At 44.3% G+C, this 27,976-nt stretch overlaps 1 long non-coding RNA gene across 2 annotated transcripts; it reads right to left on the bottom strand.

Moving 5' to 3' along the window:
• Positions 1-1,488: 1,488 nt before the first annotated feature.
• On the bottom strand, positions 1,489-20,775 carry LOC136794012 (uncharacterized). Of its 2 annotated transcripts, XR_010840159.1 has the most exons (6): positions 20,464-20,775; positions 19,598-19,714; positions 16,339-16,671; positions 14,943-15,014; positions 10,552-12,391; positions 1,489-1,593 (listed from the first exon to the last, which is right to left on the bottom strand). It is a non-coding gene; the product is annotated as an uncharacterized lncRNA (long non-coding RNA). The 2 variants fall into 2 exon arrangements; XR_010840160.1 differs by lacking the exon at positions 16,339-16,671 and having other exon boundaries at positions 1,498-1,593; positions 12,172-12,391.
• Positions 20,776-27,976: the final 7,201 nt, after the last annotated feature.

The following is a 27,976-nucleotide window of genomic DNA, read 5'->3' on the forward strand; positions in this document are numbered from 1 at the left end:
GCATACTTGCAAGGGAGCTTTTGTGTTATAAAATGCCCTCCATGTGCCCAGGGTTTAAATACAACTGCAGAGGTGAGCAGATCAGAGGCTCAAAGGCACAGAAAGCTCCTGGCAATATATTGGGTAGGGTTCTTGCTTTGAGGTTGCGAACTGTTCTTGGAAACCTTATTTGGAGTCAAGACTCAGAATATTCACCAGTTCCATTCAATTTCATGAAGGTGCTATACTTTCGGAAGTACCTTTGGTTGAGATGGAGAACTTTATCCAAGAAGCAATCCCTCTCTAAAAGGGAGTAATTCACATTTCTTGGGAGATAAGATAACTTAAAGAATCGGAAGGAGGAAGGTGACAGCGACATCTAATAAAACACCTTTTTCGTGTAACTTAACACATTCTGTCTGATAAGCATCATTAGTCTGAATTTCAGAAAATTGAGAGGAAGAGCCGCACAGAACTAGATTCAAATCCCAGTTTCTCAGCTGGGATGGAATGGTCTTCAACTCTGACTCCAAAGCCCTTTCTTCTGCATCATGAAACCTCTCATGAGGTTCTTGAATAGCAGCAATAAAGGGTTCAAGAGAGGGACAAAGGCAATTATATCACTGGTCCCTTGGCTCTTGACTCAGCCCCAATACATGCTATGAAGGAAATGGTTCAAGGGCTCCATTACTATTAATTTATGTCACTCTTTAATAGGTTTTGGGCCAAAACTTATCACCTCAGTGTTTTGAAAGCTCTATGAAAACAACTTCACTGTTTACCCTAGTGTATTCTTTATTGTAAGAATCCTAGATTTGGCCTCCTGTTCTAATTCATATTACTCCTGGTTTTTAAGTTTTTATGTTTGTTACCATATCGCTGTATTCATTTTTGCTATAAGCCACCTCAAAGCCATTGTGAAATAAAGGTAAGTATAAAGAAATAAATTAAACACCTACTATACACTTACTGTGGTAGATTACAAAAATGGTAATACATTTTCATGCTTCTTTATATCCATGATCTTTGCCATATGACTTAGCTCCTCCCAGAAAGAGATAGAGTCTATTTTCCCACCCCTTAAATCTAGACTGGCTCTGTGACTTGCTTTGGGCAACAGAATATGGCAGAAATGATAGGGCACCAGTTCTGAGCCTAGGCCTCCACACCTTGCATACTTTTCTCCCTCTTGGGTCCTTGAGGCCACCAAGTGAATAAGCCCAGGCTAACTTGTCAGAGGATAAGAGACATAGGGGACCACTGGTTCCATTGTCCCAGTCAACAGGCAGCCACACTCCACAAGCAGAGACACTTAGGTGATCTGTCACTAACTCCAGATTCATAAGGGAGCCCAGCTAAAACTAGCAGAACTATCCAGCTGAGTCCAGCCTAACTAAGCAAAATAAATGACTGTTTTCTTAAATAACTAAGGAAGCAATTGCTACCTGATACACCTATATTCATAACTGCCATGCATAGGCACTCATATGTAATAAGTGATTTACTTACATAACCTCAGCCATTTTAAGTTTGGTATTGTCCGCATTTTATAGCTGATCCTTACACAGGTTTAGGAACTGGCCTTTCATCTTCCGTAGTATAAAGCAGATCATCCTATTGGATTGTCATAACAGAAAATGTTAGTTAGAATATTTGGCTAAGTTAGTTCCTTAGCCATGAGCTTTCGATATTTAATTTCACTTATATACCTTCCCATTTGGCCCCCAATTAAGCAGACTAAAAAATGAAGCTTGAAAAACACAAATTCTTCAAATTTTTGCTTCTAAGGTAAACCTTAGATCATTGAAAAGAATAAAGTCAAATTGTACAGAAGAACCACCTTATCAGGGAGGTTTTGCCAAAGTCTTTACAGCTTTGGGGAAGTACTGAGGAAGCCACATGCTCTCTGAAGGGTCCAGCCTGTCCCCGGGTTGCCTGAACATCCCTGAAGGTTACTCTGTAGATCACTCCTCAGAAGGCCTTTGAGAATACAAATTACTCTCTGGTAAGTTTATGGGATGATAAGTCTCAAGAATGTCTTTGAAGGTACACAAATGAACATTCTGTTTTCCTGACTACAAAACTCAGTACCAAGTCATGGGCCAAATTCTGTTTATTCTATTTGTCTTTGGCCACTAAGCACCCTTTCCCAATGGACAGACATAAATCAGCTTCCCAGTGTCAGAGTGTAACAACTTCATGAGACTGAAAAAAAAACCAGTGTCCTTTCACATTGGCTCTGCAATCTGTAACATGCAAGAGTCCAGATCTCTTCCAGTAAAAGAGATAGTGTAGGTATTCCAGTGGTTGGCTGAAGGCTGTATTACGTAAGAATGAAATAAGGTGAGAGAATAGAAAGCTGCTCAGTTATCCCAGCTGTGCTCAGAAGGGCAAATACAAATTCATAAACTAAAATTAGAGCAATTAAAAAAACTTCTACTTGATACTCAAAGAAAACAAGATGCATTCAATTTTTCTCACTCTCATCTTGTTTCTGGTTTGTTTTGCTCTGTTGCTGTTGTTCTTGAGTATTTTATATACTCTATCAATCCCTTCCTTGCCCAAGGATTGTTATGTGTGTGTGTGTGTGTGCGCGTGTGTGTTTGTGTGTGTCTGAGTGTACACACACAGGGGCAATGAGCTTTGGGGACAATGGAGGCAGGGGTGGATATACCCAGAGAATGAGAAGGGGGAGAATTCATAAAGTCAAGGAAAACTAAAAGCTGCTTGATAATAATATATATATATATATAATATATAAATATACACAATTGGGCAAAAAATTCAATTTATGAGCCTTAGGAAAGACTCAAAATTATACTGGGTCACATTAAATTTGATAGTCACACATTTTCCAGAGAACCCTCCTTATACTTCAGTTCCTACAATGACAGTTCTAACTCAATTTATTGACTCCTAGCCCTGTAGGACTGGCCCTCTGCCAACTAACTCCCCTTATCATCTTTGCTTTCTGGTGAATATGAATTCTTGCACCTTGTTTATTAGACTAAGCTTTTGACCTTTCTCTAGTAGTTATTAGGCTAAAAATCAATCAGCCTCCTCTGTAGAAACTTTGACTTTGAGTGAAATGAGGTTCAGGCTGATTGGGTACAACTGTGGTGCTCTTGAATGACTGGGTCAGGAAGGTAAATGGGCCTGAAAGTTCAAGTGGGAGATGGTACTGAAATGTGGACAAAGGGAGACATGAAAAACTTACCTCCTGGTTCTGCATTTTGCAGACTTGTTTTATGGTCTCTTTTTAAAGAAAACCATTCTGAGGAGTTTTAGAGTTGAGAAATGTTTTGTCATTTTACTTCAATAATTATGAAAAAAAGACAAATACTGAACATATGTATGTAGCTTTAGAACTACACTGAAATCCTAAGAAATGTTAAGTTATAAAAGTTTATAAATTCAAAATCAGTAAAAATAATTTAAAGAAATGCGGGATTTTGTTTTTGCTGTATTTAAGATTTGCTGTATTTAAGACTGTACTTAAGGATAGAAAGATGTATTTATATGCTTAGTGCCTCAGTTTTTGACTTGATTCTTTTGCTTTTGATAAGCTATTGTTTGACTCATTATTGTTACTTTTTGTTAAAAAAAAGTTTTAGTCATCAATTTATTAAGTTGACAGGCCATTTAAAACTGTGTGCCAAAATGCAATACGGGAAAAAAATGTTAAATTCCATGTAATAAAACGTTTTCCAAGTGTTTTTATAACTCCCTGTACTGTCTGCTTATGAACTGCTCCACGTACGTGAATAAAAGATGGGGGCCGCCATCATGCTTGCCAGCAGCAGTCATGGTGTTGGCTGCTACGACGGAGGTTTTTTTTGTTTGTTTTTTGTTTTATTACGACTGAGGTCTTTTTGAGCTAGGCTTGCCTAGGCTGCTATTTCCTAAGAGTATTGACTTTTTGGAAACAAATGCAAATTCAGATATGGAAATTGAGTAGCAGGGCTCAATTACAAGGTAACTGCATAATGTCTAGAGTTACTTATAGTAACTTGTATGACAACACAAAGCTAAAATTATCACAGAAAATCTGCACCTTGGAGAACACATTCAATGTCTGCAAAACATGATCATGGTTTACTGTTTTGCCTGGGACAACCTGGCCTTGCTAATAGACTTCCTATCAAAGCATCATTAATAAAATAACTTTTGGGGCTTTAGAAATGTGGTAACGAGAACTTACTCATATAGTGGGACTTGAGAAGGACAAGATATATAAAGACATCCAATAATTGAAGGTAAGAAGATATTTTAAGAACTGTTCCTAATTTTTATTTACTTTTCTGCCTTAGATAACACAAAATAATAAGTTAAAAATGTTATTACTTTTTAAGAACATAAGCTTTTTAAAAAATTTTTTTACTTAATATATCTGCAAACCAACATTCAAAGACTATTTTCAAGGATTTTTGTTTCTGGTTTTTCTGATCAAGCCAGAGGATGCTCCCTCATGCCATTTTAGTATCTCCTGGCGGGGGGGGGGGGGGGGGGGCGGGAAGCCAAATCCTTTGTTTTACACAGAAACGAGCAAAGAACAAAATTATGCAAAAATATATTATGTCCCCTTTTAAAAGTTAACCTAAAAACCCAAAGATTATTTTGAGTTCTATTAGATAGAGACCATCACCCAAGGGATAGGCTTGTCCACAAGGGTGCTAACTATTCTTTATTAAGCACCTTATTTCACCAGATGCTCCATGTATCTCACATAAACAGATGTCCCACCTGTGCAATTACTCACTATACATATGGGCCTTCCCCACACCTTGCTGTAATTTGTGTCAGAGTCTCCCCCAATATCCTGCTTCTTCCCTAACAGAACATGCAGACTTGGTAGCCACGGGGCATTGTTTCCTACCAGTAGGTTGAAATAAACCTGGCAACTGGGACCCCAGAGATTTCAGAGATTTCACCATCTGATTGCCTGACAGAGCTGCTTAAGGTCACTGGCCATCTTAATGGTTCAGAGGGTTATTGCATCTTGGGGAAAACATTTTAGGAACAAGTCATTATTATTTACAGAAATAGCTTTAAAATGTTCCCAATATATAACTGTCAATTTGACTTGAAATATTATGTAAGTAGTGACCTATATAAATTTCCGTGTTTGTATGTTTATCTGGATAGGTAATGATTTATATTCTAGGAGTCAATCATTTGGTTTGCTTTTTAGGAACACATATTCTTCATTCTACAAAGAGGACCCTCCCCCCCAATCTATTTTTAGAATATTTCCGGCAGAGGCTGCTAGCTGTCCTTGACTATCCTTTCTCCTTAGTAATACGCCTGTTAGCAGGCACGTGACTGTCCTGAAGAAAGGCCATGTTTCCCAGCCTCCCTTGTGGCTAAGTGTGGTCCTGTGATTAAGTTGCGGTTAACAAGAAGTAAGCAAAAGGATCAGAGAGCAGCTTCTGGGAACCTAACATGAGATTTGGGGGACATGGGGCCTTTGCCTCTCTTTCATTACTTCACCCCTCCTGATGCCCGGAAGCAGATGCCACCTTGACCATGAACATGAGGTCATACCATACAGAAAGCAGCCCAGAGAACTGTTTAAGGACTTCCTGGAGCAGAGCCACTCTACCAGCCCTGCACTGCTTTTGTCTGCTTTTACCTGCGAGACATCTCCTCCTATTGCTTGGTCTCTTTTGTTTAAGTTTTCATAATTTTTGGATTTTGCTGTTACTTGGACATAAACCTAAAGTTACAGAATGCAATTTGGTATGAATCAAATTGCTAAGTTCCCAACTTATAGCACTGATACAGCACAAAGAGATGTGAAAACCCAAGAAGAGGCAAGAAATCTATCCATGAACGATAAAGAATTTCTAAGGCATGCACATTAAGGCTAAGCCAATCATTTGGATGGCTAACTGGGAGAGGAACCATGTTCTGAATCCACATAGGATAGGCTGAGGAAAGGTCATCTGCTTGCATAAATGCTTGAAGGTCAAACGTCAAGAGTTGTTTGAACAGTTGTGGGCTAAAATGAGGTAATCCAGACCCATGGCCTCTTGGGAAGAAGCTTAGCCGTTGAATGGGAAGACTAGACAGAAGGGACTTTGAAAAGGTACGCGGGCCAGGCTGACACCAGCCCAGCTCCCTTCCCATGGAGCTGACGCAACCTGCCCTACTCCACCCTAACCTCTGACCTCCTGTACAGTCCCACACAGAGGAAAAGCCCTGGGCAACTGCGTTCTTGTTCCTTTTCCACCCCGGCTGCAAAAATAACCCCCAGCTGCTCCAGGAGTGCCGGAGGGCATGAAGGCGAGCCTGACCTCACACTTGGAGTTCTGAGAGGGAAGACAGCCCACTCAGGCAAGCATCAGATGCCTGAGCATCCCTCTTCCTTCTCCAAGTGTGGCAGCTGCGACGAGAGAGGAGGAGACCCTGAGAATGCTCAGTCCTACGTGCTTGGACTGGTAAGCACACAGGAATGGCAGCAGAGGAGGCTGCCATTCCTGGGCACCCAGGCTCCACTCAGGGCGGAGTGAAGAGGCCAGGGGCACAGAGCTAAAAAAGCCCATGGAAAGCCCCCAGCCCTGGGCAAGTCAGGGTGCCACTGAACAGCTCCGGTCTCGCCCAGTGTCAATACCAGGAAGGGACAGCTGGCTGGTGTGACCTGGGCATGATAACAAGAAACCAAGCTGAAACCAAAGCAGCAGGAAGTGGAGCCCAGCTCTGTCAAATAGACATGGAAGCCACATGGTCCCTGGGGAGAACAGGGTGGGGCAGGAAGGACTAAGCCATGGTCTACGTAACCCAGAAGAGATGTGGGTTTTTAAAGCTCCACGCTAATTCAAGGTAAAGGGAGTCTATTTAGAGCGGTTGAGTCAAGCCACTGCTTCATCATTTTCTTAATGGGACGCAGACATCTTCTCTGAAGGGATGACACACTTGGATGCTCTGGTGCCCCTTTATAACATGACAGATTTCCCCCTTTTCAGTCCTCTAGATTCTCATGCTAAGATAAAGACTTCCAATGCACACCACCCTTTCCATTTCTCAATCTGACAGTCCTCCACTCATTAATCTGTACACTGTTTCTATGAAAGTGACCAGGGTATCTGCCCAGTAGGCAGAATAGTAACCTAGAGCAAGCAGACGGAAATGCAAGGGCCACCAGCGAGGGGTTGGCAGAGTTCCCAACCCAGGCTGCCTGTGTCAGCTTGATAAGTCCTCCAAAGCACTGCACTATCATCATCGAGTAAGGACTGGGGTGGTGATGCTGATGATGCAAAATGCCGTTAACCTTGACTCACCCAGTTCTTAGATGAATTAATTTGAGTATCTAGAGAGCTGCCTTTCTTCTTTGTCTCTCCTCTTCGTTCCCTTTAGTCAGCTCATAGCTTTTAAGCACCACACCACCTGAAAGCATTCTCTTAGATTCTCTCCAACAACTATATTCAAGGAATCCTTTAGTCAATGCTATAGAGTATTAGATCCTATCTCATCATTGGACTAGTCTCTGCCCACTCCTCACCCCAAACTAAACTCTCTCAGATTTTCTGAAATTAAATCAACAAGTGTTGAGTCCATATTAAAGGTATCATGAGTGTAATGAGATGAATAAGACACAATGGCTGTCTTCAAAGAGCTCATATTCTATATGGGGAGGGTACATACATACACTCAACACACACACACACACACACACACACACACACAGAGCCATTGTTCAAAGACAACAACTCAGGAGACGCAATAGAGCTCTAGTTTGTTCTTTTCCTGAGTGAATGGACAAAAGCTGCCGTATTATTTAGATGAAGGAGGGTCTTTTAGCCTAAGTTGCAGAGGAGGCTAAAGACTTCAGGAACCAAATAGGACTGTGATATCCTAGTGTTACAGGGTGAATTGTATCCCCCTCCAAACATTCCCACACTGAAACCCTAACCCCCAGTACCTCAGAATGGGACCTTACTTGGAGATAGGGTCTTTATAGAGGTTAGCAAGTCAAAATGAGGTCATTCGTGTCAGCCCTAATCCAACAGGACTGGTATTCTTATAAAAAGGGGACATTTGGAGACAGATATGCAGAAAGAGAAGACAATGCGTAGAAACACAGGGAGAAGATGGCCATCTACAAGCCAGGAAGAGCAGTCAGTCTGGCATAGATCTTTCTCTCACAGCCCTCAGAAGGAAACAACACTGCTGACACCTTGATTTTAGACTTCTAGGCTTCAGAACCGTGAAACAAGTTTCTAGGTGGTTTTTAAAGCCACCTACTCTGTGGTACTTTCTTTCCTTTTTTTTTTTTTTTTTTTTTTTTTCGGTACGCGGGCCTCTCTCTGTCGCGGCCTCTCCCATTGCGGAGCGCAAGCTCCGGACGTGCAGGCTCAGCGGCCATGGGTCACGGGCCCAGCCGCTCCGCGGCATGTGGGATCTTCCCGGACCGGGGCACGAACCCGTGTCCCCTGCATCGACAGGTGGACTCTCAACCACTGAGCCACCAGGGAAGCCCTGTGGTACTTGGTACTTTCTTATATCAGTCTGAGGAAAAGAACACAGCTTGGCACATGGGTAAGATCTGAGTAAGCGCAGGACGATAGGAAAGCCTTACATGTCAGTGAAACAGCACCAACAAAATAAGCCAGTCAGAATGCCAGGGGCTTCCCTGGTGGCGCAGTGGTTGAGAATCCGCCTGCCGATGCAGGAGACACGGGTTCGTGCCCCGGTCCGGGAAGATCCCACATGCCGCGGAGCGGCTGGGCCCGTGAGCCACGGCCTCTGAGCCTGCGCATCCGGAGCCTGTGCTCCGCAATGGGAGAGGCCACAACAGTGAGAGGCCCGCATACCGCAAAAAAAAAAGAATGCCAGGCACAGTCTGAGAAAATCAGTTTACCTGAAGCAAAACATTCATGGAGGAGTGTGGTAAAACATACCTTGTTAAGTAAGGAGTCTTTGGGTCAGTGGATTACAGGGCTGTGTTCTCCATTAAGGTGTTTGGAATGTATTCTAAAGACAGGTAAACTTTGGTGGCATTTCATCAGGGGCCGTGTGATCATAGAGATGGTGGGTGTATTAGGAAGGTGGTGAGCAAGATGCATTGGACAAAGGAGCCCGGCAGAAGATTGTTCAGTGATGACTGATTCACAAACATCACTGCAAATTAGAATCACCTGGTGTGATAGGCGGACTAATGGCTCCCAAGGATATTCATGGCTTAATCCTGGAAACCTGTGAATGTTCCCTTCTATGGCAAAAGGGACTTTACTGTTGTGCTTTAGGATCTTGGGATGGGGAGATGACCCTGGGTTATGCAGATGGATCCTAAATGTAATCACCAGTATCCTTGTTGGGAGGGAAGCAGAGACAAATTTGACTTAACAGCAGAGAAGAAGACCATGGGGTAACAGAAAGGAGGAGAGATGGAAACAGGGAGAGAAAGGGTCACGTGATGTGCCAACGCCCTCAGCAGATTGGAGGATGCCCACCTGCATTGGTGGGATTCCAATGCTAATTTCTTCCAGAAACATCCTCACAGACACCCCTAGAAATTCCGCCTGCCGATGCAGGGGACATGGGTTCGTGCCCTGGTCCGGGAAGGTCCCACATGCCGCGGAGCGGCTGGGCCCGTGAGCCATGGCCGCTGAGCCTGCGCGTCCGGAGCCTGTGCTCCGCAACGGGAGAGGCCACGACAGTGAGAGGCCCGCGTACCGCAAAAAAAAAAAAAAAAAGCAGCCCCGTGTGTGTGGAGGTGGGGGGAAAGCTTGGAAGGGAGGGGGAAGTCAACACAGTCACATGCTGCACAAAGGTAAAGAGGAGGGTGACTAAGAAATGATGGCAGATTCGAGGCCACCTGTGACCTTTGAGAAAGCAGTTTCGAGGTGGGTATAGAAGAGGTGGGGAGGGGAAGCAGAAACCAGATTACAGGAGGAAGTGGGGGGAGAGGACGTGGAAGCAGTAGTAGAGGCCAGCTTTGGGGGCTCCAGCAATGAAAGCAAGCTGAGAAAAGGAGTGATAGCCTAGCAAACTAGACAGAGAGAACTTAGCATAAGGGGCTTTGGAGTCAGACCGACCGGATCCACCCCCAGCTCCTCCACCACCTCGAATTTACATTAAACAAATCGTTTAATTGTGCACAGACTCAGTTACCTTGCTTGGAAAATAGCTGTAAATAATACCTACACCAAAGTGTTGTAAGAATCAAATGAAACAGAATAGGTAAATTGCCCATTTTAAGTGTCTGGCTCATAGTAAGTGCCATAGGTTTCAAGGCAGAGATGTAAAAGAGCTTTGGAATCCTACTTTCTGATCAATAGGGTTGACAGGTAAAATATAGGATTCACAGTTAAGTTTTAACTTCAAAGTAGAAATAGTTTTAAATATGTGTGTCCTAAATATCGCATGGCCATACTTATACTAAAAAACTCTCTCTTTTATTATTTTCCTGTTGCTGCCGTTAGCAAATTGTCACAAACTTAGAGGGTTAAACAACCCCAATTTGTTATCTTACTGTTGAAAAGTCTGACACGGTTCTCACTGGGCTAAAATCAAGGAGTCAGCGGGGCTATGTTCCTGCTGGAAGCTCTAGGGGACAATTTATTCTTTTACCTTTTCCAGTTCCTGAGGCCACCCGCACTCCTTTGGCTCCTGGCCTTCTTCCGCCATCTTGAAAGGCAGCGATGTTGCAGCTCTTTGACTCTTCTTCCTTAATCACATCTCCCTCTGATTGCAGTTGGCAAGTGTTCTCCACTTTTAAGGACTTACTTGATTAGATTGGGCCCAGCTGCATGAGTCAGGAGACTCTCCCCATCTCCAAGCCCATTAGTTTAATCACATCTGAAAGTTCTTTTGCCATGTAAGGTAACACATTCTCAGGTTCCAGGGATTAGGAGAGGAACATCTTTTGTGCAACGTTATTCTACCTACTCCATTGCCAGTCTAAAATTCTAATGTAACTAGGTGACCTCTTGTTGTTCTTTGCTCTATCTGGTGACTGTGACCCCATCTATAAAACGTTCTTTGATTAACTGGAAGGAAAAATGCTAATTTCCCCTGCTCCTACACATTTTATTACTACACATTTTATTACTTCCTCTTTCCATTCTACGATTCCCCCACATGCATCTCCCTCCATGCTATGTGATGTGAATGTGTTTGTGTTCAAAATTTTATGAAAGAGATCTGTAGCTGTTTAAAGAGAAGAAAACTGTGTAAAGAGAAATTATACTTTATCTTGACTTCCATTATAAAATGAAATTTAGGCTTATGCAATAGGAATTAATAAGAAAAACCAAAACCATCTTAGGTATTTCAGGCAATAGAAGGAATTTAACACAAGGAACTGGATGCATACAAAACTCCTGGAAGGTCTGGAGGAGGGCAGGTCAAGGAAAGAAACAAGTTTTCAAGTTTGCTGCTAGCTTTACAGAGACAGGAAGCTTCAGGGACTACAGGAAATGGCTGGTGATGATTTCATCTGCTTCCAGCACTGACTGAGGTGGATGATTCGAAGGGAAATGTCTGGGATCTAATACAAACTCTGATGTCTGTTGAACCCCACACATCTGCCCACTTCTGACAGAGGAGCAATAATGTGGCGCCTACCTCTCCACCACGTTCCAAATCCCATGCAAGTACCTCTGGTTGTCAGTATCAGACTCAAAACTCTTCAGGCAAGGGATGCTGAGGAATGTAGTGTCCAGACTTCCAGCCTTAACAATTAGAAGGAATTGCGTAACAGGCAAGCTGGCCTACATAGTTAAGGAAAGAAACACCCCCAAAGGATTGAAGGGAGAAAACTTTTGACAAAGGAAAAGGCAAAATAAACACCAGTGCTCAGATTCCTGGTTACTGTGAAATACCAAAATCCCTGTGTTTTGTACCCATCTGCAACTTTTTCTTTAAAAACAATACTTTGTAAATTTGCTGTGTCTATCCCATTGTCTTCTGGGCTTACCCTAGCCCTAGGATTTCACTGACTACAAACCCTTGGCCATCAGAATTTTGTTTTCTTGTCTAAGGTGGCAACATGTGAAAAGAAGAGTCTTAGTAAACATGTTTGTTTCCAGGGTTAATTCCTGAACCATAAGATATGGCTCTTTTAAAAATTATCTACTGCTATGGAACAAACTACACTCTAAAATTTAGTGCCTTAAAACAATAATTCCCTCTTTTTCAGAATTATCTGCTGGGCTCTTCTGCCCCCGGGGTGTCAGCTGTGTCACTCACTCAGCTAAAACATTCAGTTGGTGGCTGGCTGGGCTGGAAGATCCAAGAGGGCTTCTCATGCATGTCTGGTGCCTTGGTGCCGCTCGGGTGGCTCACTTAGGCTTCCTCACAGCTCAGTCTCACGTGGTCAGAATCTGGCTGCCCAGAGGGAAGAAGTGGAAGCTGCCAGACCTCTAACAGCCTGGGTGTGCAAGTCGTAGAACGTCACTTCCACCACATCCTATGGGTCAAGGAGAGTCACAAAGTCCTGATTCAAGTAGAGGAGAAATAGGCTCTACCTCTCAAAGGGTAGAAAGTTTATGCATACAGAGAGGGAAGGAATTAATCAGTAGCATCTTTGCACACTCATTGGATTCTATTCTCCCAGATGCGAACTTTGATACCAATTCTCTGATTCTATCCTCACTTCACAATTCGGAGCATGCAGTTGCTGACCTTAATTTTTATCTTTTGCTTCTTCTCCATCAATGGCCTCAACGTTTTTTGCTTATATAGCCAATGAATAATAAATGTTTGAGCAAGCATTTCATATATGTATCCATAGACAACAGGTTGACTGTCCTACACCATTTTATACAAGGGACTTGAGCATCCACTGATTTTGGTATCCACGAGCCAGTCCCCCGTGGATACCGGGGAAGGACTGAATATGTACATGTAACCCCCCTTGAACAACACAGGGGCTAGGGGCAGTGACCCTCAGTATAGTAGAAAATCCATATATAACTTTATACCAGCCCAGATCATGTAGTACTGTAGTACAGTATTTAGTGAAAGAAATCCTTGTATAAGTGGACCCACTCAGTTTAAACCCGTGTTGTTCAAGGGTCAACTGTAATACACATATACGTGTATATTACATATTATATAGTAGTATATATAGTATACACACACATATATACATATATATACACATATACATATACATATATATGTATATGTATATACATATACATATACATATATACATATACATATATATGTGTATATATATATACACATATACTATATATATATAGTATACACATATACTACTGCCAATCTATTTGTTAAATATTAGTAAAGTTTAATGTCTTTTTTATTTTTAATAAGCATAACTATGAACAGAAGATCATATACTACTTTTTTTATACTCCACTCTGAAGATCACTGATCTATCCTTCTGTCTTGGTCTCATCATTGCTTTCTTGTGTTTTCTCATTAACTCCTTACCCGTGCAAGCTCCTTCTACTACCCTCAAGGTGACACTGAGATTTTGCTCCCCCTTTTTATCCTCTCCCTGTTGCCTAGATATATCAAATATCAAATAGAGCTCAGCGTTGTTCCACATTTCACAGTAGATAGCTAAGAAATGTGTCATGTACTCAAGCATTGTGAAATCTGAAGGCTTATAGTCGGGTAAAGCAGATTTGCTCTTCTTTTCTAAATGCTGTCAGTTACAAGGTTAGACCCCCAGTGTTTGTGTAAATATCAATATACTTGGGTACTCAGGCACCCTCATCCCTCTGGGGGAAAAAAATCATTTGAGGATTAAGCACTGATTAGAATTATGTTCTCTTAGAGAGTAGAAGACTGAGAATAATCTCAATTTACAGGAGGCGGGTGTATGCTTTGTCATCTCTGTGTCTCCAGAGTTCTAGCACAGGGGCTAGCAAGCAATAGGTGCTTAATAAATGTTTGTTATACCAAAGGCTGGCCCCTTACATATAACTATCCAAGTACAGATTGCCTTTTTTAGTTTGCAAGTGGAAATGTACAGTTTGATTTGCAAGTAGTTACCAAGAAACTCAGAGACACACAAATAGGTACATTTTATAATACACAAACTAAACTCCGATCATCACATAAAATGTCAGATAGAAGGTAAAGCAGAGAAAAACAAAGGTTGGACATTGCAGTTATGAGTGCTCTATCCTTTCAATTTTGAGTACAAATTAACTTCCTTCTAATCTTTAGAAAAAAACGTGCGTGGGGTGTGGAAACAGAAGGGGAGACTTGAGGCAGTGGGCAAGGGTGGAAGGGTTTTCAGTGATCCGTTGTGATCCGCAGTGCGTATCTTGGCCAGGATTATCTCCAAACAGGCCTCAGTAGAAAAGAAGATGGAGATGGAGGCCAGCTTCCTTTTTAATCAAACATGAAGCTGCTGTGTGCACAGCCCTGATGTCCAGGCTGCTGAAGGCTCTGATAGCTGAGGCAGAAGCAAGGGAGAGGCTGATAATGGGGCAGGAGCCGGGGAAGGCTGTGGGCTGCCCAGGGCCTCCCTTGGGGTGATTCTAGTGCTTCTGGCTGCCAGATGTAATGCATAGCTCAGGGGCCTGATTCAAGGCCGGGAGGTAGTGCAGGGAGGGGAGCTCTCCCTTTCTCAGCTTGTCTAATTTAACACAGTTTTCTGTCTGACTGCTCTCAGCTTCAAAAGGGAGTCTGGAGTGCTTGCCTACATGACAGAGTCCAATGGAACTTTCTCAGTCGGTATTTCAAAATAAGCACCGAAGGCAGCATGTCAGGCAAGTGCTGAGAAGCAAGAAATATGTGCAGGGGTGTGTGTGATGGGAGGGTTGGAAGGGAACCTGGGCTCTGACTGGATGCCATTTATTCCTTTCATTTCAGGCTGCTGTTCCTATTGTTTTTACCAAGACATTTTTCTCCCCCAAATGCAAAAGCTAGAGCTGTATGACCCATCCATCCCTGGCCCTTTATACAAACAAACCCTGGACTGCACTATGGCCAGGAAGCAACAGTCCAGCTCCCGCAAGAAGGTGCTGACAGCTCACCTCAGGGCTCCCTTCCAGCAGGCAGGCAGGGGCTTCTGCCACATGGCACTGGATAATTACCCTTATTGAGACCTGAGGAAGAAAATCAGGATAGTGTTAAGCAAGTTTCAGGCCTGCCCATCAGTCGGTTACAGAGAAGACCTTTCTTTTAGGTTTTTCAGAGCTTGTGCTCCCTAAGCTGGGTCGTGCTCCCCAGCCTCTGGGCCCCTCACCCCGTTTCGCGTGTGAAACGAAAAGGTTGGGCCAGAGGGTCTTCAAAGCTCCTTGCTGCTCTGACTTCCTCTGATCCCATGACCTTTAATTGCCAGGACTATGGAGACCAGTGGCCTGGAAAACCCAAAAGAATGGAAAATGACCAGATAGATATTTTTTCACCTTGGAGTATCATTCCTTGAATGTGCATTGTGCTACCTTGTGAAGCCCACATAATAAAGATCTGACTCAGGAGGCTTCCCCGTTTCTCCATCCTGACCCCTGAAATCCTGAAAAGGTCTGTTTACCTTTCCAAAGAGCCATAACTGCCTGCTTAAGCCTTCGCTGCTCCCCTACCCCCATCCTGACTAGTCTTTCTGGTTTCTCTATCTAGTTAGCATTTTCTCTGACTGGGAGAGGGGGTGATGCTTGGTTTAAAAGCCCTCTCTGCAGGAAAGTGCTTCACTTCCTCTCTGCATCCCTCTTTTTTTTTTTTTTTTTTTTAAATGACTGCACATGTGTATTTAACAGTGCAGTTTTACATAGAATGCTAAGAGTACTGTTCTTCATATTTTATAGAAGGCCTTGAAACATATGGACTTTCCGTTAATATTCATAACATAGCACAGCCAATTCTAACTCCTAAATAGATGCATTACAATTTGTTTAGAGTTTAAAGGTTTAATGGCAAAAATAAGGGGACAGAAAAGAGTAAGCGTATTTTATATAATTGAATGAAAAATACATTCATGAAATAGCATATAAAATTTAATACGGTCTCAGGCACCCTGAATGAGATGGTGCCTGATTTGGAGGGGTGATTGCTATGTCCAAATAATCTCCATTTGGAACTTCTGTGACTGCAGAGATGAACTGCAGTTTAAGTTACATCTTAAACAGTGCACAGAGAGAGAGAGAGAGATACCAACCAGGTTTTGAAACAACAAACATGATACACAAAATACACCACGCCATCTCTCGTTTTGTTCCTCTTACAGCTCTGTATACATAGGCTAGGTATTATTAGCCCCATTTTACAGGTGGGAATACTGAGTCTGAGATAATTGAGTTAAACTATCAAGACTGTTTAAAAGGCCAAATGAAGACTGGAAACCAAGTCTTCTGATTCTTAATGCCCCTCCACAGCACTGTTTAAAATATGGATCATCTTTCTGGAGGAAATGGCTTGACCTTCCATACTCACCTGTCTCTGGATTAAAAGAGTGGAAAAATGGAAGAAGTGGGGGAGAGGTCAGCTCAGGATTGAAACTCTTCTCAAAGTGATTTGACTGTTGCCTTGCAGTGCTCAAAAGCTGCTTCTGCTTCCAGGATTTGCCAGGAAACCAATAATCACAAAACCTGTAGCTCCTTTTGTCACGTGTATATGCTTAAAAGTGTGCAGGCAGAGTCCAGTCCAAGGTCACCTTTCTGTTGTCCAAGATGATAAAGCTGCAGCATTCATGAGGTATTATGGCGGGTGGGACACCCTCTCCAGTAGCATCATCTCAGTGGCCACCTTCCTTGCTTTGACCACACCCTTTAGTAGACAAGGAAGTGTTAAAACTCTTGCTGCTGACCAGTGGGACTTTTTCATGTTTAATGTGAAAGGGAGAGAAACTAAGAAACTTGAGCTAATTGCAACATGAATTTGGAAAATACATTATCGATGTGCTCATTTTTTCTAATTCAATACTTATGAAAAGGTGTAATTTCAGTTCTGATTCTGCACAATTTACTCATGGTTTCATGGGGCGGAAGTCATTCTGATTTGTTTTAAAGTTCAGTTAAAAGCATTTTGTTGATGTGTTTTATTGGGGGTTCTTGTCAAGGAATTTAATTTTTCACAGTTCTGTTTTGTTGAGGTCCTGAAAAGGTCTATGAATATTCAGAGTATGAAGTAGATCCAAAAAGAAAAACGAAAAAAGCCCCGAGAATGCTAAAATTTTTTGAAAAATACTAAACAATAGGCTTCTGATGGTCATGATTTAAACAAGATGAACTGAAAAGTTTGTCAGTCCACTTTGGATTGAAAAATTGCAGATCCTTCTTTTTCTAAATTTCTGAAATCATCTCCTTTACAATGTTTTTTCATGCCCAAATCATACCATTTCATTCTCTGAAGACCTCTGTCCTGCTGTGAACTTTGAACTGACATGGCAGAAGCAGTTTCTGGTTCTGTATTTTGGAGGGATTGTTGGAGGAGGTTTTTGGGGAGGTCACATTGAAAAATCTGAAATATCCAAGGGTATATGAGCAAAAGTTTTCCCTGTAACATGGAGGCACAGAAACTGAAGAGCAGAACCAAGAGGGGGACATGCAAACAGGAGGCTCTGTTCCTGGAATGTCCCTACCTTTGGCCAAATGGTTCATTTTTCACACAGTTATCTGGTGATATTATTTTGGCAAAAACAGTGTGGAGCTTTTGAGTTCTTTTAGTGTCACTGGTGTTTTTTTTTTAAAATTATAAATTTATTTATTTTATTTATTTATTTTTGGCTGCATTGGGTCTTCGTTGCTGCGCGCGGGCTTTCTCTAGTTGCGGCGATCGGGGGCTACTCTTCGTTGCGGTGCTCGGTCTTCTCATCGCAGTGGCTTCTCTTGTTGCGGAGCACGGGCTCGGCGCACGGGCTTCAGCAGCTGTGGCACGCAGGCTCAGTAGTTGTGGCGCACGGGCTTAGTTGCTCCGTGGCATGTGGGATCATTGAGGACCAGGGCTCGAACCCGTGTCCCCTGCATTGGCAGGCAGATTTTTAACCACTGTGCCACCAGGGAAGCCCGTCACTGGTGGCTTTAAATGCCTTTTCCAAAACCCAGTGTAGTTCTAACACAACATTTCTTAGCCACAAAAGAGTTCAACCAAATGCCTTAGAAAATGAACACTTCCTTTGGGCTCTTGCCTTTCTCCATCATCATCACACATACACACATAGCCCCTCATGGGAAACTTCCCATTTCTTCTACTCTTCACCCCAATAGAGCTGGTTGTTTGGATATTATCATCGACTGAACTGCTTCATTTTGGTTACAAATCATTTACTGTAATCACTGAAGATGTCTACTCATTAGAGGCCTGTTAAACTGGCAGCTTTTATTTAATTTTTTACTCGTATGTATTGCATTTTTAAACTATTTAAAAATTGAAATACAGTTGACGTACAATTTTATGTTAACTTCAGGTGTACTAAAAGTAGCAGCTTTTAAATCAGATTTCAAAGGCTTTTCTGTGCCTCAGTTTTCTCATCTGAAAAAATGAGGATGGTAATAGGATCTCACTCAAAGGGGCTGAGAGAATTATACTGAGAAGATTCCAGTGAAGCCCTTGCTAGGTGTTCTATAAGTGTCTGATGCGATTATCCTAACTTCAGACAGGCCTCTTTCATTCTTTGGACTGGGGTCTTGCTGGACTCGGGGGTGGGGGGGTGAGAAGGATGCTGAGACGTGCATACCCGACACCTCTGAGAGGAGGTAGGAGAGAACTCAGTGATTCGGTGTACTGTTAGCTGGCCTTCAGGGAACTTTCCAGTCTCCCTCAACTTGTCCTAACTGCAGAAGTGTAAGCATTTCCTTTCAGATCAAGGAATAAAAAGGTGCCCCAAATCTCCACTTCTTCTCTGCCAATCCCAAGCTCCACACTGGCCTGATCTGTGAGGGGAAAACTTAAACCTCCTCTTCCACGTTAATTTGAACAGCTGCATTCAAGCCGCAGACAAAAAGAAAGCTTTTCTCTTCACTTTGTAAGGTGGCCACTCTGGAAGGAGGAGAGAGACTCAGGATAAGATTGGCACCTAGGAAGAGGATAAGACTGATTTGTCTTGATTTATGGAAGTACCTACACCAGCACCATCTTGCCAGGTGAAGTGAGTCACAGGCTCTCTCTCCTGTCCCTTGTCATTGGGGGAAAGAAGTGACAGGGGCAGCTCCCAGGCATCCTGGGATGCTGTGTGTGTTTGCAACTTGAAGAGGAATTTCCCACCCCTCCCTTGTTCTCTTTCTGCACGCCTACTGCTGAGGCACCTCTGACACAGCCCACCTGTAACCCTTTCCAAGATACTCCTCCGTGTTGCCCCAGGAGCTCCTTTTTTCCCTTTTTGGTTGAATCTTTTAGGAACTGAAAAGGCTCTAGCCAAAGGTTTGTTTGTTTTGGTTATGTTCATGTTCTCACATTTTTGTCAAATATGGAAAGTGAGGAAGTTAACTGCTTGCTCTGTCTCTCTGGAACTCAGCCAGTGCCAGATGAACATGGAATTAGGAGTCCTGAGCTCAGGACCCATGCTTTGTTTCCAAGATCATCCAACCTGTAACGAACATCAGAACTTTCCTGAGATCCCTGCCAGATGGACATAAAAATCAAGATCTCCCATACAAGAGGTGGGTTCTACATCAGATTTCATAGAGTAATCAATGAACTAAACATATTCCCCTGCCTTCAAATATCCACTTGGAAAAAAAATATTTATTCTTACCCTGAGTCACAGAGGTTAATGCTTAAGAGGCAGCCTGCTTGGGTGTACACTTCACCACCTGATGGCTACATGACCTTGAGCTCAGGACATCACCTCCTTGCCCTGCAGTTTCCTCATCTGTAAAAGGGAGACAGGAATTGTATGACTGGCAGGGTTCATGGCAAGTGCACTGCCCGGCAATACTAAAGACTGATGATACAGGCCATCAATCACCCTGGCACAGAGAAGAAGGAGATTCCAAATTCCAATTTAGCTCAATATTTAGGTTCGTATAAATAAGCCCAATGCATTCTCCACTCTGCATCTTTGTCCAAGCTTCTCATAACCCTGGTTCTTCTCCCCGGGACCTGGCTCCCTGTCTTCTGTCTCTTCCCTGTCCCCTCCCAGCTTGAACTCCCCATGTGCTTCTGACCAACGAGATCTCTCCTGCCCCCTCGCTTGTTTGCAACCCTCATTCTTGCTTTTCATTTTACTGCGTCCTCCTGTACATTGAAAGCAAAGCTCCAGAACGATTTCTTTTGAGCCACCCATAAAGGCAGGCACATTGCTGGACACACGCTGGAGACACGCAGTTGATGCTCCTTGGAGGATGCGGATATGCCTGGCCTAAGGAGACCTTTCTTAGAAACTTTCCGATCTGAGCGCAAGCCACCTTGTGATCGCCCAGGTGTAACCTCGGGCTGCGCAGAAATTTGCAGATCCTGAGCACAGGACTGTGAAATCCGGGAAGCAAGCGTGCGCTGCGTGCCGAAGCATTCCAATAATAGTTGTGGCTGGGGAGGACGGTGCGGTGACTCACGTCCCGGCGCACGTCCCCAGGCAGCGGCGTGGGCGGGGCCGCGCACCCGGGGCAGAGGGGGATTTACCTGGGGAGGCCGGGACGGCAGCCGCCGGCAGACACTGACTCTGGAGGGAGCCGGGGTCACGAGGGCAACGACTCTGACTCACACGGGAAAGCCAGAGGGCGATGACCAAATTTGAAAGAGCAAGTCGCCTCTGTCAGTTAGGGAAGCTCTTAGAGAAACAGGAAGCGTGATCAGCTGCTACCAAGCTCAGAAGAGGAAAATCAGCTGTCGTCGTACCTCTGTGCTCGCTGAAATTTATCACGATGAGCGTCTGCGGAACGCAGCACTGTGCTTCTGAGAAGTGGATGCATCACTCCCACTCAGCGTGGGCCCCCGTGCCCACCCCCATCCCCCGCTCATCCGCAAGGCCTGCCGTGGCAGAAGCCCGGTTCAAACTCATTCCTACCCTCAGGTGGAATTACCATAGCTAACATCTAGTCACAGCCTCCGTGTTGGGTTTTATGGGCTGTGATCAGCTGAAGGGTGGCCAGCTGAGAGGGTACTCTGCCCACCAAGATAAGAGCTCAGGCACCAGCCTGAGCCAGCCCAGAGGAAAGGGCATCTTTTCTATGCGTCTACCCAAAGGAGGACAGCTTTTTTTTTTTTTTTTTCCAAATTAGCACAACATCCTACATGCTGGCGGTGGTCCTGTTTACTGAGCACTTACCGTATGCCTAACTCTGTGTTAAGAATTTGGTGCATATTGTCACGTTTAATTCTTAGGACAATCCTAAGAGGCCAGTTCTCTCAGGATCCTTTTTAGGGATGAGGAGATGGAAGCACAGAGAGGTAGAGCGATCTGCCTCACACCACACAGCTATTTCTGTCAGATTTGGACTTTGAACACAGGCCATGCTCCCTCCCATCCAATGTGATTCTGTTTAGTCCTGGTTGATGATGCTGCTGATGATTTAAGTCTTGGGTCCTTGGGATGCCTTTTTTGTAGGCTGTGTTCTCACAGGTTTTGCAGTCAGCCTACTGTGCCTTTAGGGTGAACTGGGAAGGCTGAGTGTTGGGGAATTCTAGGAGAGGTTGGCTCCATCCTTCTAGGGCCAGGCTGCCCCAGGGCCTACCTAGGGGTAGGATGAGGCTTAAGTGTCCCTGGCTGAGTAGCAGGTCTGTGTGGGAGGTCCCAGGCAGCACAGGGCAGGGAGCCCCCTTGATGAATGTAGCCCTGTTCCCTTAAGGCCCTGAATGGGGTGGACCTTTCTGCTATGCAGGGGATTAATATGGCCCTCTCCATAAGATGACAGCCAGGGTAACCTGCAACTTAAACGGAGCTGTCGCTCTCAAGAGGGAGAACAACCTTTAGTTCAGAAGCTCTCAAGCATCAGTGCCCTTAAAATCATATTCCCAGCCTAAGAACTGGCAGGCTAACAAGTTCCCCAGGTCATTCTCTTGTAAGTAGTTCTAAGGACTATTCTTCATGAAACACAGCTTTGGGTGTTCTATACTGTGGGATGTAGGCCCTCTTCCCAGTTAAATAAAATGAGGAAAACTAACACTGAATGTCCCCTTGTCAAATGAAAGCCAACAACCCTTGGTGTCTTGGCTGGCCACCATAAGTCTTCGGGATACTTTTTTTTTTTTTCCACCAGCAAAATTAGTTTATTTGGGAATAGCAGAGGAATTACAATTTGGGACATGCAAACTACGATGAGCCATAGGCAGGTCCGAGGAGACAATGGGAAGGTCAGGGAGGGCTGTGGTGGTTCTTGTTGGTGGCAGGCGGTGGGCGACTTGTTGATGGATCAGAAGGAAATCTTTCTTTCTGCTAGGGTCAGTAAGCTGCAGTGAGTGACACAAGTGTGAGAGCTTCCTGACTCCATTTTAAATCGTTTATTTTCACAAGTGTCATACTACTACTGGGGTGGGGGCAGGAGGAAATACTTCAAAGGCACCAGCTTGTTGCTGATGTCTTAGTGAGTGAAAGCCCAGTCTGCTTCTGCAGACCATGCATGGGTGTTTGTACTGTGTCCCATTCTTAGAGACTTCACATCTTCTGAAGTCACCATGGGCTGGCTGTGATACCGCTCTTCCTTTCCACCGCCAGGGCACATTTCTCTCTTTTGTATCTGGCTATATATTTAAAATAGGAAAATTTAATTTTGAAAAGGAGCTGGAAACGGTTCGCTCACAACCACAGGTGGAGGTTCTTAGTTGGGTGGCGGAGGTAGTGGTGGGGGATGCAGGGCAACCTGTGACGCCACGAACTGCCCTGAAGAAAATCTTAGGGAAAGAATATGTAAGTATGAGTGGCCTGGGCCATATTTTTAAAGCATGTTTCCCAATGGTCCTGCTAAACAAAAGATTTTCATGTGGAAAAAAAAACAAAAGATTTGGGAATTGAGGGCCGATAAGGATTTGTGTTTCAGAGGGTAGCTTACACCTCCAAGTTCAGGCATGGAGGGTTCCTCGAGCCAAAGGGTGAGATGCCTTCTCTGATTTCCCATCCAGCCTCCCTCCTGCTCACAGAAGTAGCAGGCTTGACCTGGGTTGTGATATGAAAAGCAACGTGAAGGTGTGTGGCCCAGAAATTTCTCTCTAACCTGTGTGACACTTTATCCTTACATGGTTTCCCTTGGTCTCTGGAGGCAGTGGGAACTATAAGACTACCCAGATCAAAGTGCATGCATGAGAGGAAACACCTTCCTCCCTATGCTCTGCCATCTTGGTAGGGATTCACACACCCCGGCAGCTGGCTGAGAGAATTAAGGCAGGTAAGGAGGCATCAGATGTCTAATGAATGGGATGGAAGGCTGCTAATGAGATCAGTCAGGGCACCTAAAGAGGGGAGTGGGGTCTTCCGTGTCAAAGACCAGTTCTGCTAACTCCCTTCATCCTTATGATTAGAGTTGGAATTGTCCCCCCACCAAAAAAAAAAGCCACGAGCTCCCTCTCCCCAGCTTGCTCCATTCCCAAGAGTCAATACTCTAGGAGTCTAAACAGCTGACCACGTCATATATTTTGCCTTCTTCCTTTTTTTTTTTTTGGTGGTACGCGGGCCTCTCACTGTTGTGGCCTCTCCCGTTGTGGAGCACAGGCTCCGGACGCGCAGGCTCAGCGGCCATGGCTCACAGGCCCAGCCACTCCGCGGCATGTGGGATCTTCCCGGACCGGGGCACGAACCCGTGTCCCCTGCATCGGCAGGCGGACTCTCAACCACTGCGCCACCAGGGAAGCCCGCCTTCTTCCTTTTACAAAGGAATAGGGCATGTGTGCCGTGTGTGTGTGTGTGTGTTGGAAGGTGTGTTGGGCTCTAGAACTACAGATTCATCCTCTTTTTGCGCCCCTCGGGCCTTTTCATGGGGCCACCAATCTGGACAATCTTAGGAACTGCACAGACAGGCAGCTGGATGGGAACCTGTTTCCTGTGGGCAGACAGCTCCTACATGGAGCCAAAGCTGCAGCCAATCACCCTGTGAGACGAGCAGCCTCCCTGTAACATGCAAAGGCCTGACCTCAGCTACCTCATACCACCTCACAGTTCCCTGTGTTTGGTTCATCAAGTCCGCAGGCCCTCGATGGGCAGAAATAAAGAGAAGCAGGTTCCTGTTACTTTCTTTAGGAGCAAACCCTCGGAGTCACAAAGCATCAGTGAAGATGGGCAAAGGACAGCCTCTTGGGGCCTCTGTTCCCTCAGATGTAGACAAATCACAGCAGTTCCTTTCTGTCTCTGAAGTTGTGTTGTTCTCTAACATATAACCGCTGTTAATCTGGCACACATTCAGACATGTGCATATGTGGAGAGACACCATACAGGTGTTTAACTGATGTGGATTCAATTATATAAGTGCTGTCTCTTTTACATACTTAAAAGTAAAAATGCTGGGCTTCCCTGGTGGCGCAGTGATTGGGAGTCCGCCTGCCGATGCAGGGGACGCGGGTTCGTGTCCCGGTCCGGGAAGATCCCACATGCCGCGGAGCGGCTGGGCCCGTGGGCCACGGCCACTGAGCCTGGGCGTCCGGAGCCTGTGCTCCGCAACGGGAGGGGCCACAGCAGTGAGAGGCCCGCATACCGCAAAAAAAAAAAAAAAAAAAAAAAAAAGTAAAAATGCTGTAAAATTACATTTTGCATACACACAGGTGGGGCAGGGGCTAGCTCACCTCCTGTGGCTGCACACCGAGGCTCATGCACACCCTGCCTGCCCTCACTGCCAACACCACCTGCTGTGGCCAGTACTAGGAAACATGTAACAAATGCAGAAAAGTTGTTGGTGATTTACAGAAGTCTGATTCCCTTCCCTCCAGGGAGCGTCTGCTTTATCAAATGCAGAAGTAAAAGGACATTGGTGGAGGCTGGGGCCCTCAGACCATTCTTCTGTCTTTCACGTCTCGCCTCTTCCAAGGCTTGTTGAGCAAAATTTCTGGTTGAATCAGATGGTGTTGGTTGAGAAGAAGGAGGGTGATACGTGAGGGAAAGGGCTCAATGATTTTCAAATGGCATCATTCCAATCTGATCAAATACACCAAGTAACCTTCCCTTCCAAGTGCAGTGACTTATGAAAACTCCCAGTTCCTCCCCTACCTTGCCCTGCACCATACATGCAAGCTACTGCTCTTCTCCATCTGGCAAGACACAGGCAGTTAGGCAGCTTCCCATATAAAGGACACCTTTCCCTCTTTTAGCTAGCATTTCCCTTGAAGAATCAGAAAGGAACAGCATCAGTGTTGCATGCTCCGTGACTCCTCCTGCACATTCCCATGACTGGTATCTGCTTTCTGTCCGGCACCACGTTCACCTGTCAAGCAGAGCCCAAGTGACACTTTCTGACCACCACTGCATTCCAGCTACCCCCATCTGGAGAGTTCTGGCTTGAGTTTCTCTCTGTTCCTAGGCTATCTTTGACACAGTGACCCATTTTACCGCTTTCTGTCCAGAAGTGGCTGTTCCTCAAAGAGGAATGAATCACTTTGTATCCATAACAATGCAAGTGATTCCCAAACAGCAGATGCTTTCCACTGGTTCAAAGTTTCGAACAGGCATTGAAGGAAACTTCACAAGGCAGTTACCCCTGGGGTAACACCTGGTAGGAGGCTGTACAACCTGAAATGCAACTTTACAAACCACCTCAAAGCCACTGGAGGCAAAGATTTGGAACAGAAAGACCATCTCTCTCTAAGTAGTCCAGTATATTTCCTTCCAGCCAAGCAATAAGCCCAGTGTAACAGCAGAATTCCAGCATCTTCCTGAGTTAACACAAAGCTGCCATGTTGACATGGCTCCATTGGAGCCCTTTCACTAGTCGGCCTCATTTTACCATATCTAAGAAATGAGGCAGGCTTCCCTGGTGGCGCAGTGGTTGAGAATCTGCCTCCAATGCAGGGGACACGGGTTCGAGCCCTGGTCCTGGAAGATCCCACATGCCGTGGAGCAATTAGGCCCGTGAGCCACAACTACTGAGCCTGCGCGTCTGGAGCTCGTGCTCCACAACAAGAGAGGCTGCGATAGTGAGAGGCCTGCGCACCGCAATGAAGAGTGGTCCCCACTCGCCGCAACTAGAGAAAGCCCTTGCATAGAAACGAAGACCCAACACAGCCAAAAATAAATAAATTAAATTAAATTTTTTAAAAAAAGGAATGAGATAGAGGCTGGTTACCTCCTAAAAGATGGAATTTGCCTTGGTTCTCTATTCCTCATGCAAGCAAGCAGTAATTTATAATTGCTTGGAAACCAGTAGCACAGACACTGATGAGTAAGTGCTCAATTGAAGCCAAATTCCCCCCCCCCATTCATGAAAGGAACTTGGATGCCCACTCTCAAGTGTCTGTCATCTTGAATCACACTGGTGTTGAATTGAGCTACTGTCTTTTTCCAAAGTAGCATCTCCCATTGAGCCAAACGATGCCTTCGGACACATTATTCCTTTAAAAAGTGTACTGTATTTGAATAGAAAAGAACTTAAATGTGAAAAAAAATGTAAGTCCATTTGGGTGATTGGTTGTATCATCAGGGTTAAGTGTTTGTACTTCAAGTTACTATTTTGAATCAAGAGTTTTCATATAATTACAGCCTAAAGGAAACCATAGTAAAAATTTGAACCAGAAATTTACTTAGTGTAATGGATGATTACCAAAGAATAAATAAATCACATTCAGGAACAGGAAAGAAAGAAAAGTGACATTGTTAAAAGCTGTCAACTTTGCAGAGCAGAATCCCTTCCCCACAGCTCCCCTCCCCCACCCCCTCTCAACTCCCCTTCCCATCTCAACTAGGAGCTCAGTGACTTTATGCACTTCCTCACCATTTCTCTCTTTCCAAACTTGCCTAATGAAAATAATCTGAAACTCATTTTCATTATGGTATAAATGATTGATAACTTAAGTGTTACATGTTTTCAGATTATTCATTTATATTAACATGGTTGATAATGCTTTAGTCTAAAGGCAGGAACTCTAATGCGAATTTGGCAGCCAGGCTATAGGTGAAGGATTTTTGTCAGTGAGGGTGATGGTGTTGGGGGAATGCCTTCCCAACCCAAGAGAGATCTTAATAGCAGAGAAGTTTTGGAGCTATTAATGAGGGTATATCAATGAACATGGGCTAAAACAAAATATATAACAAGCATATTTTTAAAAAAATAGTGTGCCAGGAATTTAAGTGGCCTCAGCACATACGATTTGGGCGTTTGGTAAAAATAGCAAGATATAAAGATTGAGAAGATACATACACACACACCACACTTTTAAAGAGTTTACAAAGAATGTATGTTGGTATAACTGAGTCACTTTGCTATGCAGCGAAAATTAACACAACATTGTAAATCAACTATATTTCAATAAATTAAATAAATAAAAGAGTTTACAGTACCTCCTCTTACATTAAGGAGGTAGAAGAGGAATGGGGCAGAGCCCTGAGGTTCTTGGAGGACCTGGAAACTACAGGAACATGGGACCCAAGGCCATTGCTCTCAGGGACCCAGACATCTGGGGAGGAAGGAAACTGGGGAAAGGCTGTAAAACTAGGTAACTAGTAGGTCACTGGTGACCTCTGTTGAGGATAATTCTGGAAACCATTGTTCTCATGATAAAGACCAAATATCTCAAGACCCTGGATAATCTGGCTCCTGCCTACCTGTCATACCTCTCCACTTCTTCCCACCCCCAAACGGCTTCAGCCAAGGATCTTTGAACTTGGCATTTCCCAAGTCTGAAACACTCTTAAATTCCTCCAACTGCCCTAGTTAACTCTTACTAACCCTTCAGGTCTCAGCTCAATAGTCACGTCCTCTGAGAAGCCCCTCTGACTCCTCAGACTAGACAAGGTTCCCTGTTCTCATAACTACTATACTCTCCTTTTAAAACTACATTTCCTAGTTTACAGTTATGTATTTGTGTGACAATTGATTTATGTCTCTCTCCCCTACAGCTCTGTAAACACCATAAGGATGGGACCATATCTCGCTGGTTACCTTTGTGTCCCCAGTGCCAAGAACAGTGTTTGGCACATAATATATGCTCAATAAATGTTAATTGATTATGTAAATGAATCAACTGATTATGTAAAAGAATCTACAATTCTTCTCATCAGTTG

This window comes from Kogia breviceps, chromosome 4 (genome assembly GCF_026419965.1).
Source record: "Kogia breviceps isolate mKogBre1 chromosome 4, mKogBre1 haplotype 1, whole genome shotgun sequence".
Classification (NCBI taxonomy): domain Eukaryota; kingdom Metazoa; phylum Chordata; class Mammalia; order Artiodactyla; family Physeteridae; genus Kogia; species Kogia breviceps.